Source organism: Agrilus planipennis, unplaced genomic scaffold (assembly GCF_000699045.2).
Source record: "Agrilus planipennis isolate EAB-ADULT unplaced genomic scaffold, Apla_2.0 scaffold235, whole genome shotgun sequence".
Lineage (NCBI taxonomy): Eukaryota > Metazoa > Arthropoda > Insecta > Coleoptera > Buprestidae > Agrilus > Agrilus planipennis.
In genome coordinates this window covers 456,833-475,032 of record NW_020438970.1, presented here as the reverse complement: position 1 = coordinate 475,032, position 18,200 = coordinate 456,833, and the positions used below count along the sequence as shown (strand labels likewise).

The following is an 18,200-nucleotide window of genomic DNA, read 5'->3' as shown; positions in this document are numbered from 1 at the left end:
CATCAACGACTTTATAAAATTAGACTTTCTATCGATCTTACAATTTTTTTTGAAGTGAAACGCGCGGTAGGGTAAGTTCGTTTCATGCGAGTTGCTATGTAACGAAATCGTGCAACGGATGTCCCCCCTCTACTCGGCCACGTAGTCGAGTTCGTAGTGGGATCGCTTGAGCCGTGATCTCGCTTCAATGCAACGTTAGTTACAGTGTAGCCCAAACAAAATGTATGAATGTATTTGAATGTGTTTGTGTATGTGTGTCGACACTCTACAGTCTAAACGACGCCACTGACGCCAATTTCTTAACCCCTATCCCGGTATCTTTGTGTATTTGAAGAAGATTCACTTCAATAGTGTGTTGTATAATTACACGTTGTATGTTTATCTGTTAACGCGTATTTGTTTTTAGTATCTTGTTATTATTTTATTACCAGTAGGTATGTTACCTTATATACATAAATTAGGGTAAATAAAGTAGCAGGTATGCCTTACTTTGTAAACAAACAATATGAAGACGATTTCAGTGTTACGATTAAGTAGGGTAATTTTTTTATTGTTTATTACGTTTTCTCGTTGATTGTACTTAACAGAACAGTAATAACAACACAAGTCGCTTTCTTGACTATATCCTGGAGCTGTACTGAAACAGGATTTTTTGGGAAAGCCCAGGAATGTTCGAGTAGTACGGACGAATACGAACCTGTTTGTGATATTAACGGAAAAGGCAATAGAGTAACTTTCGGAAATGCTTGTGAATTAGCCGAAATGAATTGCGAGGAAAGACAGGGTGTGACGTAAATATGAATAATAAGAAAAGAAAATGAAAACAGTCGCTTTGCTTTACGATTGTATAAAAATCTAAATTAAAATAGGTACAATTGTCAAACAGACACAAGGAAGGACCTTTTACTGTTTCACAGATTCTATAGGATGTACAAAAAAATCTTTCGTAAAAATGTAGGGATGAGATACACTGATAGAAGAATAATAAATTGTTTGTATAAAGAGTAACAGGCGTAGATTATAGAATAATAAGACATGCTGAAGATAGCCTTAAGTTAAATGGAAATGATATTGACGGAACAGAAACCTAAGAAAATAAATAAAAAGATAACAAAGATGTGGTGCATAGGGGAAGATAGGAGACGAAAAATTAAAAGAAGTTTGTGATTTTCGGTATATAAGAAGTGAGATTATTCAGGACGGAAGGAGCAGGAGAGATATAAATTCGGAGTAAGTGCGGGGTGGAGTTGCCTTCAATAAAAAGAAGTCACTTCTGTGGTCGCGAACGGTTTATTTAGAAATTCGAAAGTGATTGTTATGGTGTATGTCTAGAGCGCGGCGATGTACGGGTGCGAAACATGGATGGTGGCGCTACCGTAGATAGAGATGAGGAAATTTTGGGAAGAATAGGAGAACAGAGATCACTATGGAAGTCAATAAGGAATAGGCGAAATAGACTGATACGACAGGCATGAACAGGTAGTTGGATACATATTAGATGTAGAAACAGGAGTTAAGAGGAGTAGAGGTTGACCTAAATGAAATGACTGTTTACTGATTGTTAAGGATGTCGGATGTTTCAGTTTTAAAGAATGCGAAGATTAGCTCAGCATAAGAAGGAGTGCAGGTGCGTCTCCAACCAATCTTAGGACAGACGACCTCATCGACCTTTTAACACGTGTTTAATGAAAAATTAATCAAAATTTTTAGCTTTTCTGTTTCTATTCTCTGTTTGTAACTAAATTAACCAACAACGTCTTTTTCTTGGAACTANTGGAATTATGCTACTACCAGAAAGATGGCAAAAGGTGTTGGACCAGAACGGTCAATATATAATTTAATAAAGTATTTGTTTATTACACGAAAACTGTCTTTCATGTCCACAAAAAAAAAAACGAAATGACTTTCCGAACAACCTTATACAATGTAAAGTAACTGGCTTACCTAAAAGTAACGTTGAAATGGTCTTCATATTATCTGCCGGTAACAAAAGATCTGTACCAGTGGCAGAGGTTTACCTGCTTATATATACCAATCTAGGTACTTCAGGTTTAATATATATTCCATGTATTTATTAAAAATATTGATAATTAATGCGTCTTAAAGGTGTATATAGAGTTCACACGATTTTACATGCCAAATACGCGCCTTAATCAGGCACAATGGGTTTACCGTATCTCAACTGATAATAAATACAATAGCCACTTGTCTAGAAAATTAAAAATTAAGTGGTTCTATTTATATTTGATTCGATATTATTCTAAATACTCCCTAAACGAAGACGTTGTCAATTACATAATCAGGGTTAAATTAATTTGAAAGAAACCCGGAAGACCCAGGGTCATTCTTTTGGACATGTCACGGTAACTTTTTTCCAAAATCTTTTTTTCAAAGTCTTGCGAGGATTTGAAAACCTTGATGTGTATTATTATCTTCCATCAAAACTAGTTTATTACGTAGTTATTAATTTGTTTCATTATCTTGCTTGTTCGAATGCTATTTATATATATTAAAAAACTAAAAAATGAAATTTTCTACTGTCGACACCTATTTTGTCCACTTCTAACGGATGACGTACGTTATTAATGTGCTATCAGTTAACGATTATATATAAAAAAGCCACGTGTAGGTCCTTATCTGCCTGTTCAATATATGTCATCAGTAGGTTGCCTTTTCCGTTAAAGCCACAAACAGGCTCGCATTCGTCTGTACAACCCGAATATTCCTAGGCTTTCCTGAAGAATCCTGTTTCACTATAGCTTTAGTATATAGGCAAGAATTACCTTACTCAAACGTAACACTGAAATCGTCTTCATAACATTTGTTTATAAGAGAGGATTTACAAAATACGAAATACCAGCCACTTATTAATTTACCCCAATTTATGTACTTAAGGTATATTAAACTGATAATAAAATAATAAGTAGAGTTCTTTAGAAGATTAAAAATGGAGTATTTGTCTAGATTTCGATTGATAATATCTTAATTCTAATAAGATACTAAAAATGAAAACTTCGCTAGTTACAGAGCGAATGTTGTGTTTGAAAGTGGACAATTGTCATGTAACGTTTTCTAATTTGTATCTAGATAGACAAACAGGGCGAACAAATTTACACAGAAGAGATATTAGACGTTTCTGATAAGGTTTTTCCTTATTAGACTGTCATTGACGATATTTGCCAAAAAACAATTTTCGTTCATTTGTCATTTTATTTTAAAATACTTATGATTTTAAAATTCCTCAGAAACANAAGCGCAAAAAATGTGTTTATTTACGACATCACATTAGAAACCTCTAAAATTATCAGTGTTTCCCTACTATAGGTATTATGCATGTATCATACATATAAACCTTCCTCTTGAATCACTGTATCTTTTAAAAAAAAACCGCATCAAAATCCGTTGCGTAGTTTTAAAGATTTAAGCATACATAGGGACAGACAGCGGGAAAGCGACTTTGTTTTATACTATACAGTGATAATATGAAGACGATTTCAGCGTTACATCTGCGTAGGGTAATTCTTGCCTATATACTGAAGCTATAGTTAAACAGGATTCTTTGGGAATGCCCAGGAATATTCGGGTTGTACAGGCGAATACGAGCCTGTTAGTGGCATTAACGAAAAAGGCACTAACATTCGGAAATCGTTGTGAATTGGACGAAATGAGGTACGAGGAAGGACAGGGTGCATGGGTAGTGAAATAAAAACAATAATATAATAGTAATTTGTGTATTGTTTGATATGATTTATTGATGTGTTATTACTTCTTATAATTTAATTTACGTACTGTAAATTGTTCCAAGTATTTTCCAATCATATTACAATAGTTCTCCAGATTTCCCTAATTTACTTTGACATATCTTTTAAAAAAAACACACAATTCAATTTTTAGTCTCCAAACAAGGAGATTTTTTTACACGTGCTTAATGAAAAATTAATCAACAGTTTTTGCTTTTCTGATTCTACTCTCTATTTGTAACTAAATTAGCCAACAACGTCTTTTTCTTGGAACTATTTAAGATATTATCGAGCCAAATTTAAAAAAAAACACACAATTCAATTTTAAGTCTCCAAACAAGGAGTTTTTTTATCAGTTCAAAGCCTGAAGTACGTAAATTGGTATATATAAGCAGATAAATCTCTGCCACTTAAAACTCTCTTCTTACCAATAGATAAAATGAAAGCTATTGCAACGTCACTTTTAGGTAAGACAGTTACTGTTCTTTTAATTTTTCTTTGTTACAACTAACAAAACTGCAACGACAATAATTTTGGTTTATTTTACTCAAGTCGCATGGCTCTATCCTGGAGCTGCGGGGAAGCCCAGAATTGTGGTACATGTTCGCCTGGTGGCAGACCTGTTTGTAGCATTAATATGGCAAGCGGTTCTCTAGTGCTATTCAATAGTCGATGTTACATGGACCGATTCAATTGTTTGACTGGAAGGGGTGAGTAGTAAAATAAAAACAGAGCAAAGGGAAGGTAACGTGCTTTGAAGAGTAACCAAAAAATGAAATACTATCTCATAAGAAAGTTTTTTTGCAATGGCAATACTAAAGTGAAATCTCAACATTTTTTGCAGACTACAGATACGTCAGATATGACAGTTGTCCAGGTAAGTCGGAATGCAAATTGTGTGACTTCTCTAAAAACTATAACATTAATGACTGTAATACTGTATTAACGCAACGGCATACATTTAGATCAAAACCAAAAAAGGGTGAAATAAATTTTCAATGGTTTTATTCAACCGAATAAATATTTATTTCGCAAATTAGTAAAGGCTTTCGCGACCACTTGGTGAACTGATGTTGTCCTGGTTCGGCTCTAAAGGTCGTCGTCGTTTCGTTAGTCCGAGTGGCGAGCTTCTTCGGAGATCTTTCATGCTAACTCTGATAATAGATGTAGATCATATTTCACCTTTTTATGACTCTGAGTATTCTATTATTTCAAATAAAATATGATCTAATACGCTTTTCTTAACTTTCAGCAAGCAACACTTAGTGCCAGAAGTTAACCAATTTAATTTGAATTAACAATAAACCTCTTGCAATAAGAGTATGACCTGTATATGCAATATTAAAAATGTATACCTACTTGTTTTTTCAATTTTCTTTTTAATAATAAAATATTCATGCTATGTGTTTAATGAAAACTCTGGATACCCTTAGTGTTTCTGAGGAATTGAAAAATCAGAAGTATTTTAAAATAAAATGATGATAGATGAAGGAATATGTTTTAAAAATACTTAATTAAAAAGTTCAACACTGTTTCGTCGCAGATATCGTCAATAACAGTCTTAAAAGAAAAACTTTATCCGAAACGTCTAAACTCTCTTCTGTGTAAATTTGGTCGCCCTGTTCTTCTATGTAATTACAAAATTTACATAAAAATTACATACTTTCAAACACAACCTTTGTTCTCTAAGTAGGGAAGTTGTCTTTTTTAGTACATTATTAGAATTCAGATAGTATCAACCAAAATCTAAAGACAAATACTCCATTTTTAATTTTCGAGACAATTATTGTTATTGTTTTATTACCACTTTAGCATAGCTTAAGTACATAAGTTGGGGTAAATGAAGTAGCAGGTATTTCTCGTATTTTGCAAATCCTTTCTTATAAACAAACTAGTGACCCGCCCCAGCTTCGCAGGGGTGCAATGCTGATACTAAATATATTTTTGTTTTGTTTAGATTATTATAGAAAAGAGGAAATCTTCAAATGATACCCCCTGAACATACTAAATATACTACAGAATGTCTTTAGGTACAACATTCACNTATTGTTTTTATTTCACTACCCATGCACCCTGTCTTTCGTCGCACCCCATTTCGTCTAATTCACAAGAATTTCTAAAAGTTAGTGCCTTTCTCTTTAACGCCACTAACAGGCTCGTATTCGCCTGTACAACCCGAATATTCCTGGACTTTCCCAAAGAATCCTGTTTCACTATAATTAATTAATTAAACAATGTTGGACTTTTTGTTTAAGTATTTTTAAAACATATTCGTTCATCTGACATCATTTTATTTTAAAATACATTTAATTTTTAAATTTCTGACAAACACTAAGGGTATCCAGATTTTTCAATAAACCCGTGTTAAGAAACATGAATATTTTATTATTATGAAGAAAATTGAAAAAACAAGTTGTAATACACTTTTAGTATTACATTTAGGTAAGTAATAATTTTATTGTAAAATGTTTCTAAATCGAAATTAAACTGGTTAACTTCTTGCGCTAACTGTTGTTGTCTGAAAGTTAAGGAAAGCGTATTAGATTAAGTTTTATTTGGAATAATAGATTAATCAGAGCCAAAAAAAGGTGAAATGAAGTCTACATCTAACATCAGAGTTAGAATGATCTCTGAAGAAGTTCACCACTCGGATTAACAAAACGTTAAGAAGTAACTCCTTCCGACGACGGCCTTTAGAGCCGAACCAGGACAACGCGAGTTCACCAAGTGGTCGCGAAAGCCTTTACTAATTTGTGAAATAAATTTATTTGGTTGTATGAAACCACTCAAAATTTATTTCATCCTTTTTTGGTCTTGATTGTTCTATTATCACTGTAAGGGTGAAGAAATGATATTTGATTATTTCAAATGGTATCACTTCTTATTATTTAATTTACGTAATGTGTATTATTCCAAGTATGTTGCAATCATTAGTAGTAGTTAGTAGCTCAGAGATTTCATATCTGTAAAACGAAACAAAATTATTAGTCATTTTTGCTAATGCTTTGGTTTTTATTGCTTTTAGAAAAATCACACAATTTGCATTTGACTTACCTGGACAATCGTCGTATCTAACGAATTGGTAGTCTGCAAAAAATATTGAGATTTCACTTTAGTATTGTCATTACTAATAGTAGGTATTTCATTTTTTTGTTTCCTTTAAAAGCACATTACCTTCCGGATGTTCCCTTTACTTTGCTTTTATTTTACTACTCACCGTTTCCAGTCAAACATCTGTATCGGTTCATGTAACACATATTTGTGAAAAGCACTAGAGCGTCGGTGTTCATATTAACGCCACAAACAACTCTGCCACCAGGCGAACATGTAGCACAATTCTGGGCTTCCCCGCAGCTCCAGGACAGAGCCACGAAAGCGACTTAAGTAAAATAAAACGAAATTATTGTCGTTGCAGTTTCGTTAGGAACAAGAAACAAAAATACAATGTAAAATAACTGCCTTACCTAAAAGTAACGTTGAAATGGTTTTCATTTTATCTGTTGGTAAGAATAGATTTGTAAGAGTGACCAAGGTTTACCTGCTTATATATACCAATTGAAGTACTTCAGGCTACTCTGTTCAGGTATTAAAAATATTGATAATTTTAAATGCGTATAGAGTGTCCACACGATTTTACAAGCCAAATCCGTGTTTTTATCACACACATGGGTTTGCAATGTTTTGAACTGATAATAAATACAATAGCCACTTGTCCAGAAAATTAGAAATGAAGTGTTTCAATTTCAATTGGACTGGATAACATCCTAAATATCCCAAAGAAAAGACATTGTAAGTTACATGGTAGAGTTAAAATTCATTTGAAGGAAGCCCGGAAGACCCTGTTTTCGACATGTCACGGTAACTTTCTCCAAAATCTTTTAAACATGCATGGTGGATTTGAAACCTTTGATGTATACTATTATCTTTCACCGAAATTAATTTATTACGTAGTTAATAATAATAATTAGTGTCATTATCTTATTTGTTTGAATGCTATCTATTATTAATAAAAGCTGAAAATGGAATTTTTTCTTGATTGTTATTAATGTGTTATCAGTTAAGTATTTTATAAAAATGCCACGTGTAAGCAATATGAATGTATGATTAGTGGGTTTTAGGAGAACTGTCTCCCTCGTTAATGCCCTTAATACATATCAAAAATCATCAACAACTGCATAAAATTACATTTTCTATCGATCTTATTATTTTTTCTGGATATAGGGTGTTGTTTGTCCTTTTCTGTATCCTGGCAATGAACGTACGAAGTTTCATGATACGTTTTACCGATGGCTTTGCTCACATTGAAGTCCAAAGTATACGTGTTAAAGATCATCGACGACCACATAAAACTAATTTTTTCTTTCCCTCGGGAACAGAATTTCTTTCTGGACAAAAGGTATCCTATGTTCGTTTTTGTACACCCCACAATGTGTGTACAAAATTTCATGATAGCTTATTCCTTTCGGACGCGTCCTGAATAAATAACTACCAGCGACAGAGGACACTGAAGTGACTCTTAACCCAAATTCTTATGCACAGGGCGTCACTAGTTCTTCTACAAAGAAATGCACAAGCATTTGCATAAACTGAGGATGAATTCTATACTAATTCAGCACGATTTACGGTTTTTCTTAATTCAAAAATTGATCGGAGTCTTCACCGCAATTCCTACGCTTTCAATTGGATTTAATTTAATTAGAGATTTAAGGCGTAACAGCGCCTACCTTCCACCAATGTCTTTAGTAATGGGAGCAATTAATGGGGTCAATAGATTTCTGACAGAAAAAGATTCTCCCTGAATGCCAACAATGAACCACTAGATAAATAGACAATTGTATACTAATTAACTCTTCTATAGTCATATTTATTAACAAAAGATGGCATACTTCCAAATTAGACAGTGCACTTCTGACCAAGACCAAGACGGTCTTTATATTAGCAAGACCAATGTCAACAAAAGAACAGGACCAAGACTAAAACCAAAACTGGGACAGTGTTGGGCTAATCCCTAAATTGTCTGGGAAAGTAAGAAATGCCAAAAGTAAGATTTTCAAGAATTTTGATTCCCTGAAATGCTAGTTTAATATTCACCATAGGAAATATACTTAGACGTATGTTTACGAAGTAGGAATGCGATTAGAGATAATGGTTTCGATAAGGTAACGTTCGGAGAAACGCGCCGGTGCCTGGATAACTCCTGTTGTGGAACTCTATAAACTTTAGCGGAAAGGATTCCTTCCAATTTATCGAATTGCACCTGGAACAACTCCAGGTCGTATGCGATTTTACAGGAAACGCAAGAACCGACAACGTTAGCTATTTATCTTACGTCGAGTTCCAAATAACTTGCTTACAGAGTAGCCTAATTTGTCTCATCATCTTGCTGGTTTGAATGCTATATATATACTAAAAAACTGAAAATGGTTCTGCCCACTTCTAATCAGTGACTGTTATTATCATGTGTTATCAGTTAAGTGTCATGTGTACGTTTTATCTGCTGGTGCAACATATATATAACAGGTTGCATTTTGCGTTAAAGCCACAAACAGGCTCGTGTTCGTCTGTACAACGCGAACATTCCTGGGCATTCCCAAAGAATTCTGTTTCACTATAGCTTCAGTATATAGCCAAGAATTACCCTACTTAGATGTAACGCCAAAATCGTCTTCATATTATTTGATTGTAAGAGAGGATTTACAAAATACGAAACACCTGCTACTTCATTTGCTCCATTTTATATACTTAAGGTATCATAAGCTGGTAATAAAATAATAAGAGTTGTCTCGAAGATTAAAAATGGAGTATTTGTCTTTAGGTTTTGATTGCTGATATCTTAATTCTAATAAGACACTAAAAAAAAACACAACGTGTAATTATACAACACGCTACTGAAGTGAAACTTCTTTAAACACACAAACATACCGGGATAGGGGTTATGGAATTGGTTTAATGGTATTATTTGTACATTATGAATTTAAATTTTAGACTATACATTCAGAGTTGCCTATAACGAATGTTGAATTGAAGCGCGCTCACGGCTCAAGCGATCCCACTACGAACTCGACTACGTGGCCGAGTAGAGGGGGGACATCCGTTGCACGATTTCGTTACATAGCAACTCGCATGAAACGAACTTAAAAACACTTCGCGATTTATAGAAGGCTGGTAGTGTTTGAAAGTGCGCAATTGTTATATGTAACGTTTTGCCATTTCTATCTACATGGACAAACAGGGCGAACGAATTTATAGAGAAGAGAGTTTAGACGTTTCTGATAATGTTTTTGCTTATCAGACTGTTATGGGGAATATTTTTGGACCCTTTATGTAAGTATTTTCAAAATATAATCATTCATTTGACATCATATTATTTTAAATACCTGAGAAACACTAAGGGTATCAAGAGTTTTCATTAAACACGTGTTAAAAAGTAAACAATGAAAATGGCGAATATTTTATTATGAAGAAAATTAAAAAAGCAAATAGGTAAACATTTTTAGTTTTACATATATGTAGGTAACAATTTTATTGTACAATGTTTGTAAATCGAAATTAAACTGGTTAAATTCTTGCCCTAACCGTTGCTCGCTGAAAGTTAACAACAGCGTATTAGATCAAGTTTTATTTAAAACAATAGAATAATAAGAACCACAATGTGAAACTTCTGAAAAGAAATGCACAAGCATTTGCATAAATTGAGGATAAATTCTATACTAATTCGGCACGATTTACGGTTTTTCTTAATTCAAAAATTGATCGGAGTCTTCACCGCAATTCCTACGCTTTCAATTGGATTTAATTTAATTAGAGGTTTAAGGCGTAACAGCGCCTACCCTCCGCCAATGTCTTTAATGGAGTCAATGGATTTCTGGCAGAAAAAGATTCTCCCTGAATGCCAACAATGAACCACTAGATAAATAGACAATTGTATACTAATTAACTCTTCTATAGTTATATTTATTAACAAAAGATAGCATGCTTCCAAATTAGACAGTGCACTTCTGACCAATACCAAGACGGACTTTATATTAGCAAGACCAATGTCAACAAAAGAACAGGACCAAGACTAAAATCAAAACTGGGACAGTGTTGGAGTAATCCCTAAATTGTCTGGGAAAGTAAGAAATGCCAAAAGTAACATTTACAAGAATTTCGATTCCCTGAAATGCTAGTTTAATATTCACCATAGGAAATATACTTAGACGTATGCTTACGAAGTAGGAATGCGATTGGAGATAATGGTTTCGATAACGTAACGTTCGGAGAAACGCGACGGTGCCAGGATAACTCCTGCTGTGGAACTCTATAAACTTTAGCGGAAAGGATTCCTTCCAATTTATCGAATTGCACCTGGAACAACTCCAGGTCGTATGCGATTTCACAGGAAACGCAAGAACCGACAACGTTAGCTATTTATCTTACGTCGAGTTCCAAATAACTTGCTTACAGAGTAGCCTACAGAAAATCGGGTGTGTAAGCTCACTGTTGTGCACTGCTTAGTATATAGTTCGAGGAAAACTTCACCTGCCATCATGTTATTTGCATTGGAATCGGCGCTCAGACCCGTGTTCGTATCTACGTGTATTACAAACCGGATATTTACCGCTGCAAAGTTTCTTCCTTATTGAATTTTTCTTCTTGTACTGTTCTGTTTTTCTTTAGAGGCGTTTTAAACCCCATATCGATGGTCGATAAACAATAGAAAATTAGATACCTAACTTTTAGAGAAAGTACACTCAAATTTAATGAACAAAACAAATGAGAAATTCGAGGCATTAAACAAAAGCAAGAAGAGCCTAATACAACTGCAGGTTATATAAAACAATTGACGCTGTTCGCTTTTGTTTTTTCCCGTTAAACAAATTACAAACTAGAGTTATCTTTATGTATAGCGCTGGCCGCATTTCTCTGGTGGCCCGAACAATAGCTGAGTATCTGCTCTTGCAATTTGTCAGTATTCATTGGCATTCAGAGTTGGAGAATTGAAATCAATTTCTTGCATTACTGGTTCCCACGAATGCATCGTTGTGTTAAGTAAGATGAAGTTTCTGAATGACACAAATGGAATCTTGTTCCAGATTCAAATCAATCACTAACGATGGCTGCTGTAAGCTTCGCGGGCTTCTAATAACCAACTGTCATCGTCATAAGGAGAAGAGCGAGGCATTTGGGAGAAGTAATTAGTCAATGTTGTTAGCCTTCTAACACCAAGTGCAATCTGAGTGAACGTGCAATTAATTTTCATTTTACTTCCCCGCAAATCTCGATTCTAACAGGTGAGTTCATCCATAATTCTGTCATCCAGGTAAATTAAACCGTTTCATCTGAATCATTACAGAATTTACACCTTATGATATATGTATTGCAGATTTTTTATATTGTAGCGAGCACGAGCGTGTTTGTGTGCGATCGAGCACACGTGTGCGTGAACAGCTTATCGATTCGCCGAGTAGCCGCGGGCGCCTTTCTTCATGTGCGCCGTATTTGTAAATGTGTGTGTCGTACCTGCGTTCTGGGAAAGCAGTTAAACAATTCTAGGAAAAAATAAATTATCCGGATGTTTCCAAAAGGTTCTAGAAAGTAAACAAAAGAGTATTTAAAGGAACAGACGGTCGCCGAAAGAGAAGAAATAAATTGACAGTTGCAGAAGTGAATCCAGAAATAAATTGACAGTGGTAGCAGTGAAATAAATATAAATAAATGGAATAACTCATAACCTAAATTACTATTATATTATTGTTTTTATTTCACTACCCATGCACCCTGTCTTTCGTCGCACCCCATTTCGTCTAATTCACAAGAATTTCTAAAAGTTAGTGCCTTTCTCTTTAACGCCACTAACAGGCTCGTATTCGCCTGTACAACCCGAATATTCCTGGACTTTCCCAAAGAATCCTGTTTCACTATNCCGAAATCGCCTTTATATCATTTGTTTATAAGAGAGGATTTACAAAATATGAAATACCAGCTAATTCATTTACCCCAATTCATGTGTTTAAGGTAGATTAAACTGGTAACAAAATAAATACAAGAGTTGTCTCGAAGATTAAAAATGGTGTATTTGTCTATAGACTTTGATTGATAATATCTTAATTCTAATAAGATACTAAAAATGAAAACTTCGCTAGTTACAGAGCGAATGTTGTGTTTGAAAGTGGACAATTGTCATGTAACGTTTTCTAATTTGTATCTAGATAGACAAACAGGGCGAACAAATTTACACAGAAGAGATATTAGACGTTTCTGATAAGGTTTTTCCTTATTAGACTGTCATTGACGATATTTGCCAAAAAACAATTTTCGTTCATTTGTCATTTTATTTTAAAATACTTATGATTTTAAAATTCCTCAGAAACATTAAGGGTACCTATCCAGATTTTTCAATAAACACGTGTTATAAAGTAAACAATGAATAACATGAATATTTTATTATTATTAAGACAATTAAAAAAACAAGAAGGTATCCATTTTTAGTATTGCATATGCAGGTCATAGTTTTATTGTAAGAGGTTTGTAAATCCAAATTAAACTGTTGCACTAACCGTTGCTTGCTGAAAGTTAAGAAAAGCGTATTAGATCAAGCTTTATTTGAAATAATAGAATAATCAGAGCCATAAAAAGGTGAAACGGCCGTTAGAGCCGAACCACGATAACACCAGTTCACCAAGTGGTCGCGAATGCCTTTACTAATTTGTGAAATAAACTTATTCGGTTGTATAAAACCACTCAAAATTTTTTTCACCCTTTTTTGGTTTTGATTTAAATTTATTCCGTTGCATTAATGTTTAGCTTTTATCGTTTTTAAAGAAGTCACACAATTTGCATTCCGACTTACCTGGACAAGTGTCATATCTGACGTATCTGTAGTCTGCAAAAAATGTTGAGATTTCACTTTAGTATTGTCATTGCAAAAAAACTTTTTTAAGAGATAGTATTTCATTTTTTGGTTACTCTTCAAAGCACATTACCTTCGCTTTGCTTTGTTTTTATTTTACTACTCACCTTCTCCAGTCGCACAGTTGTATCGGTCCATCCAACATTGATTTGTGAAAAGCACTAAAGCGCCGGTGTTCATATTAACGCCACAAACAGGTCTGCCACCAGACGAACATGTACCACAATTCTGGGCTTCCCCGCAGCTCCAGGATAGAGCCATTAAAGCGACTTGAGTAAAATAAAACGAAGTTATTGTCGTTGCAGTTTTGTTAGGTGCAAGAAACAAAAATTAAAAGAAAAATAACTGCCTTACCTAAAAGTAACGTTGCAATAGCTTTCATTTTATCTGTTGGTAAGAAGAGTTTTTTGTGTGACAGAGATTTACGTGCTTATATATACCAATTTAGGTACTTCAGGCTTTAAACTGATAAGAACAACAATAGCGCTTTGTCTTTAGACTTAAAATTTAATTGTTTCTATTTCAATTTGGTTCGATAACATTTTGAATGCTTCCAAGAAAAAGAACATAGAAACAGAAAAACAATAGCTGTTGACTAGTTTTTCATTAAACACGTGTTAAAAAGTCATCATCATGAGATCGTCAGCCCTAAGACTGGTTGGACACGCACCTTCACTTCTTCCTATCCTGAGGTAATCTTCACATTTCCCTAAAACTGGGTCTACCTCAACTCCTCTTAACTCCTGTTTCTACTTCTAATATGTCTCTAACCAGCTGTTCACGCCTGAGAAAGTGTCCTGCTAATCTATTTTGTCTGATCCTTATTGACTTCCATAGTGGTCTGTGTTCTCCTATTCTATCTTTCTAAATTTCCTTCGGTATCCTCAGCATTCGCCTATAACACCACGTTTCGAACGCTTCTAACCTTTTCTTTTCCGCCGCCCCCACTGTCCACGTTTCGCACCCGTACAATGCCGTGCTCCAAACAAACACCTTTAACAACCTTTTTCGAATTTCTAAATTAACCGTTCGCGAGCATAGAAGTGACTTATTTTAACTGAAAGTAACTCGACCCTGCGCTATCTTCGGATTTATATCTCTCCTGATTCTTCCGTCCTTAGTTATCTGACTTCCTAGATACCGAAAATCAGCCACTTCTAATTTTTCGTCTCCGATCTCTATATTCACCCTTTCCCTACGTTTTCTTCCCCTATACACCAATAGTTTTGATTTATTTTTATTTATTTTCTTATGTTACTGTTTCCGCAATATCATTTCCATTTTACTTAAGGCTATCTCTAACATGCCTTGCTATAGGGTTGTTCGGAAAGTCATTTCGTTTTTTCCCGACAGAGGATTTAATTGTATTCTTTTGCACCCAACTTCACATTTAAGCCGTATAATTTTTATATGTTTTGAGAGCTCATATAGCAAGGCTTGTGTGTGAAAAATTCCAATTAATTCTACGCAGTAGTTTTTGGTTGGTGCCCTTTTAAATATGGAGAGCGATAAGCAGCATTTTCGACATATCTTACTGTTTTACTACAGAAAGGGTAAAAATGCTGTTCAAGCCAGAAAGAAATTGACTGATGTGTATGGAGAAGGTGTGTTGACAGTACGCCAGTGCCAGAACTGGTTCGCTAAATTTCGATCCGGCAATTTTGATGTCGAAGATGCACCACGTTCGGGAAGGCCGGTTGAAGCTGATAAAGACGCGATAAAGGCATTAGTTGATGTGAACCGGCGAATAACAACACGTGAGATCGGATTGAGGTTAAATTTATCAAATTCAACAGTTTATGACCACTTGAAAGGCCTGGGATTATCCTCGAAGCTCGATGTATGGGTTCCCCATGTTCTCACAGAGAGAAATCTGTGTCGCCGCATTGACGTCTGCGATTCGCTTCTCAAACGTCACGAAAATGATCCGTTTTTGAAGCGCATCATCACTGGGGACGAAAAATGGGTTGTATACAACAACGTCAAACGCAAGAGGTCATGGAGCAAAAAAGATGAACCGGCTCAAACCATTTCCAAAGCCGATATTCACCAAAAAAAGGTGATGCTGTCTGTTTGGTGGGATTTTAAAGGAATCGTTTTTTTTTAGCTTTTACCGGATAACACAACGATTAATTCGGAAGTCTACTGTCATCAGCTGGACAAACTGAATGATGCACTTCAACAGAAAAGGTCAGAACTAATCAACAGGAAAGGTGTAGTGTTTCACCAAGACAACGCGAGACCTCACACAAGTTTGGTCACTCGCCAAAAGCTTTTACAGCTTGAATGGGATACAATGCTACACCCACCATATTCTCCAGACCTGGCACCATCGGATTATTATTTGTTCCGGTCACTCCAAAATTTTTTAGACGGTAAAACCTTCACCTCAAATGAGGAGGTCAAAAACCTCCTCGATCAGTTTTTTGCCAGCAAAGACCAAAAATTTTATGAGCGTGGAATTATGCTACTACCAGAAAGATGGCAAAAGGTGTTGGACCAGAACGGTCAATATATAATTTAATAAAGTATTTGTTTATTATACGAAAACTATCTTTCATTTCCACAAAAAAAAACGAAATGACTTTCCGAACAACCCTATAGATGCTGATATAAGCATTTAGTCTTTTGCCCCTGTGTATCTATCCCTACAGTTGTCCTGTCGCAAATGATGCATAGATGCATAGATTAAAAAGTAGCGGTGACAATCCATTTCGTCCAATTCACAAGCATTTTAGGAAAGTTACTCTATTGCCTGTTCCGTTAATGCCACAAACAGGTTCGTATTCGTCCGTACAACCCGAACATTCCTGTGCTTTCCCAATAAATCCTCTTTCACTATATATATATAGGAATAACCAAGAATGCGACTTGTCTTGTTATTCCTATTCTGTTAAGTACAATCAACGAAAAAACGTAATAAAAAAATACCTTGCTTAAACGCAACACTGAAATCGTCTTCATGTTGTTTTTTTACAAAGCACTACATACCAGCTACTTCATTTACCCCAATTTATGTATATAAGACATGTTAAACTGGTAATAAAATAATAACAAGATACTAAAAACAAAAACTTCGCTAGCTACAGAACGAAGGTTGTGTTTGAAAGTGCGCAATTGTTATGTAACGTTTTGTAATTTAAATCTACATTGAAAAACAGGGCGAACAAATTAGCATAGAAGAAAGTTTAGACGTTTCTGATAGTTTTTGCTTATTAGACTGTCACTGACGATATTTGCCAGTAAAAAATGTTGGAATTTTTATTTAAGTATTTTTAAAGCATTTTCGTTCATTTGTCATCATTTTATTTTAAAACACTTTTGATTTTTAAATTCTTCAGAAACACTAAGGGTGTCCAGATTTTTCATTAAACACGTGTTATAAAGTAAACAACGAATAACATGAATATTTTATTATTATAAACAGTAAAGTTGAAAAATAAGTTGATACACATTTTTAGTATTGCATATGTAGGTCATAATTCAATTGTAAAGGGTTTTTCAATACCAACTAGTCTGGTTAAGTAGGAGCATTGCCCGTTGAGCTGAAAGTTAAGAAAAGCGTATTAAATCAAGCTTTATTTAAAATAATGGAATACTAAGAACCATGAAAAGGTGAAATATAATCTACATCTGACATCAGAGATGAAATGAATTATCTCTGAAGAAGTTCGCTACTCGGACTAACGAAACGTTAGGAAGTAACTCCAACCGACGACGGCCTTTAGAGCCGAACCACGATAACATCAGTTCACCAAAGCCTTTACTAATTTGCGAAATAAATTTATAAAACCATTCAAAAATTATTTCACCCTTTTTTGGTTTTGATTGATGTAGTATTTTCGCTAACATTTCAGTTTTTATCGATCGCTTTGGATTTGCATTTCGACTTACCTGGACAATTGTCATAACTGACGATTTGGTAGTCTGCAAAAAATATAGAGATTTAATTATAGTATTGTCATTGCAAAAAACCTTCTAAGGAGATAGTATTTCATTTTTTTATTTCCTTTAAAAGCTCATTACCTTCCACATATTGCCTTTAGTTTGTTTTTATTTTATTACTCACTTGTTCCAAGCAAACAATTGTATTGGTCCATTGAACATTGATTTGGGAAGATCGCTAGACCGCAGGATAGCAAATTTCTGCCACAAACACGTCTGCCATCTTGCGGACAATCACCACAATTCCCATTGTGGGCGTCCCCGCCGCTCCAGGATAGAGCCATGAAAGCGACTTGAGTAAAATAAAGCAAAATTATTGTCGTTGCAGTTTCGTTAGGTACAAGAAACAAAAATAAAAAATAATGTAACTGTCTTACCTAAAAGTAACGTTGCAATGGTCTTCATATTATCTGTTGATAAGAAACAATTTGTAACAATGGCAAAGGTTTACCTGCATTTATATACCAACTTAGGTACTTCCAGGCTTTGAACTGATAATAAATACAATAGGCCCTTGTCTGGAAAATTAAAAATTAATTGTTTGTGTTTAAAATTAGCTCGATAACATCTCAAATACTTCAAAGAAAAAGACGTTGTTGGTTAATTTAGTTAAAAATAAAGAG

General features: G+C 34.6%; 1 protein-coding gene across 3 annotated transcripts in view; it reads left to right on the top strand.

Moving 5' to 3' along the window:
* Nucleotides 1-1,398: 1,398 nt before the first annotated feature.
* The window catches only part of LOC108741679 (protein artichoke), a 50,887-nt gene continuing 34,085 nt past the window's right edge, over nucleotides 1,399-18,200 (top strand). Inside the window, exons 1-2 of one of the 3 annotated variants that reach the window (XM_018476555.1) lie at nucleotides 1,399-1,479; nucleotides 11,816-12,013. The gene's annotated coding sequence lies outside the window, so the exon portion shown is untranslated. Of the gene's footprint in view, nucleotides 1,480-9,800; nucleotides 10,065-11,815; nucleotides 12,014-18,200 lie in introns of those variants that run through there. The other 2 variants (XM_018476554.1, XM_018476558.1) reach the window with 2 other exon arrangements.